The sequence below is a fragment of the Apis cerana genome, linkage group LG14 (genome assembly GCF_029169275.1).
Source record: "Apis cerana isolate GH-2021 linkage group LG14, AcerK_1.0, whole genome shotgun sequence".
Classification (NCBI taxonomy): Eukaryota; Metazoa; Arthropoda; class Insecta; order Hymenoptera; family Apidae; genus Apis; species Apis cerana.
Genome location: NC_083865.1, coordinates 4,274,876 through 4,278,944, shown reverse-complemented (window position 1 = coordinate 4,278,944; position 4,069 = coordinate 4,274,876).

Here is a 4,069-nt window from a genome sequence, read left to right as displayed (position 1 = left end):
TAATCGAAATCGTATGGAAAATTGAAATATTGCATGATATATTTTAATTTTTTAATTAACAATATTAAAAATATATATTATTAATTTATTTGTATTATTAAATTTTAATTAATTGATTATTAATATCATTCCTCTATTCGTACATTTTCCATTATATAATTTATTTACTAATAATCGATTTATCGATTATTACCGACATTATCGATATATTTGTCCAATGATTTATTTGTACATTTTTACATGAAATCATTTATTTATTTAATCTTTATCCATTTATATATTTATTTATTCGTTTGTTTCTTTTTTTATATATATATTATATATATATATATATATTTATATATATATAAGATATTATATATATATATATAAATATATATATAAATAATTTTTAAATATATATATATTTTTATATATATATAAAATATTATGTATATATATATATAAATATATATATAAATAATTTTAAATATATATATGTTTTTATATATATATATATATATATATATATATAATAAATTATTATATATATATATATATATATAATATATATAAATAATATATATATATATAAATAATTATATATATATATAATAAATAAATTATAAATTTCTTGTAAACGTTCTTGTCTCATTCATTTAAGTAAATTATATATTTCAATTTCTATTTATTAATTTATTTATTTAATTATCATCATTATATCCCTACCCTATATATTTACTTATTAATATCATTGTGTATTACTTATATATTCATTAATTCATTTAAACAGTGTCTCGTTTCTAAATTTTTTTCTTATGTTCATTTATATCTCAAATTATTTATTTACTTAATTACTTACAGATTTATTCATTCATTTTATTCATTCAATGATTTATTTCTAGACTTTATTGGAGACTTTTCTTCATTTATATCATATGCATCATAAATTTATTTATTACTCTACTGATTTACTTATTACATACTGATTTACTTATATTCATTAACTTGCTAATGATTCATTTAAAGACTTCTTAGATTTGTTAATACTTCTTAGATTGTTAATATATTATAATTATAATGTATGTATGCATCAAATTATTTGTTCACTGTTTCATTTATTTAATTGTTTATATATCAATGTGTTTCAATTATATTATTTTATAATTAATCTACAAATCTACATAAAGGTAAGTATAAGTAGATATAAATCATGAATGAATAAAGAAATGAATAAATAAAAGGATTCTTATAAATATGTTGATGTATATACAAGTGAATAAAACAAAAAAGAATTGGGCATAGAGTTCAAAAGTCTTTAGTCAAATAATAATTATAAATTATTAAATTAAAGTAAGAAATATATACATCATTTCATGCATTTGAGCATTTGAGCATTCATTTCAAAATAAATGAACAAAACAAATGGACAAATCTGTAAGTAAATCAATAGACAAATTAATCTATAAAAGAATGAATAAAAATATTAATAACTGCATAAATAAAAGATAAATATATATTAAATAATTGGGTGCATGCATAAATGTCAAAAATATATAAATGAATAAAACAAAACAATTTATGAATAAATCAGTAAAAAATGTACAAATAACTGAATAAATGAAGCAATGGGCAAATAAATAAATAAATGAACAAAATATAAAGGTCTAAATATTAATCACATAGACAGACAAATGAGTGAACATAAACATAAAAGCAATTAAATAATTAAAAGGATTAATAAATAAATTTATGTAATGTGTACATAAATTTGATAAAAAAAATATACAAATAAATCAATATACAAATAATACAAATAAATAAAAAATTATTAAATATATAAATAATTATATAACCAAAGGAATAAAGATATCAATAATTTTAAGAATATGTAATTAAACAAAGCAAAATGTATAAAAGCAAATTTTAATTTAACAAAGCAAAATGAAATAGGAGCTAGTCAAATGGATGAATAAATATATATATAAATAATTAAATAACTAAAATAGTAAATACATATAAATGACTTGATGCATACATAAGTGAACAAGAATGAAAACTAAGAATCATGTATATATTTATCATTTTAGTTATTTAATTATTTAAATATTTCATCTTTTTACACTTATTGTTTTATTTATTTATGCACATTTTAAATTATTTATATATTTATTTTTTCCATATTATTTACTATAAAATTTATACTTGTATCAAAGATACAAAAATAAATTATGTAGTAAATAATGATGATTTCTAAGTCTTACCAACTTGGAGGGTTGTTGCGAATCTCAAGAAAAGGTAAGGTAATTCTGAAACTAAAAAACTTGAATTAAATCTTAATCGCTAATACAAATGTACATGAAACACAAATACACAAATACATTCGTACATACATCAATATTTTATATTATTATGAGTATAAATATATAAAATATTAATATATTACGAAGTTTGAAAGCGAAAAAAAAAAAAAGAGTGAAATGCATTTCACATAGAATTATACTTATTTTATTAATCATCATCACTTTCAATATCAATCATCATTACCAGCATTATTAAGCATGCATTTGCAAATATATTTTATCTTCTATAACAGCAATTCTACAAGCAATCTATTTACTGCTTTTTGATACTTTTCAATATAAAAATTTTAACAACTCAATTTAGAAATATATTAATATGTTAAATCATAAATATGATTAAATCATAAATATGATTTCCTAAAGGAAATTTAACATATAATCTTCAAGATCAAGTCTCATTTAAACCTCCTATTTTCCTAGTTTCTACTTACTATATACTAACTAAATCCTTATTTCAATCACTTTATTCCTAAATCTAAAAGTAGTACCTTCCTCATTCAAAGATTTAGGAATCTATCCATATAAAAATTTTCTTAATACAATTAAGATTAAGGATTGTACGAAATATAAATATAATATATCATTGTTGATTCCACCACACTTTGATCTCTGAAATAAATAAGAATGTTTATAAAAGATTAGTACAAAATTTTATAAAATACAGTTTCTTTCCAATTCAATACAGACTCACACGATCCCTACCTACACAGAATCTAATTTTACAAAATACAACTATATAATTTTCCATTTTATTACTCAGACTCACACCCTATCACATCATCCCTACCTACATAGAATATAATTTTATGAAATACAGTTATACCTTTCCAATTCATTATAGACTCACACCCTATCACACCATGCAAACAATATCCAAAGAATCTAATAAAATACAATCATACCTTTCCAATTAATTACAGAGTCACACCTTATGACACCATCCCTATCAACACAGAATCTAAATGCATTTCTCTCTGTTTTAAAGGAAGGTACTACCTATCTATACAAAAATCTATCTATCTAAATGATTTGTTTAGGGGCCCCTTCTATTTAAAAATAAACATAACCGAAAAAAAAGAGAGAAACATTATGTAAAATGTTTATTATGAGTGATGATTGATTGATTTCATTAATAGGTCCTGAAACGAATCAAATTATAAATAATTAGTAACATATAATTATTTATTAATCGATGATACAAAATTTTCTTGAAATAAATAACTGCTCTCCTAGAATTGATATGGACCTGAAACAAACTCAAATAAAGGATTAGCATAATGGTATAAAAAATATTCCAAACAAATATTGTAATTTTTTGGAAAAATTCGTAATATAATTATATAAAATGATAAATATAACGAACATTCAACATTATTGACTTCAAGAAATTCACAATTTCATAAAAACAATATTAATTCGAAATTTCAATGATTCTCTTCGTCAAAGAGAAAAACAAATATTACAGTAACATTTTCTGCGAGGAACGTGATAAGGGGTGCTGAAAAATAAAAGAATATAGCAGCCAGAAGGACTACTAAAATAAAAATATTTTCCACTCGATATGAATCGAACAACAAACCGCGAGTGGAATATTCATTTTGTATCGCAACACTAATAAAATAATATTTTTTAATAAAATAACAAATTTTTTAAATCAATCGCGATGAGTGCTTTCTTATGCTTGCAATATTAATTAATTTATACTTAAAAAAAAAAAAAAAAAAACA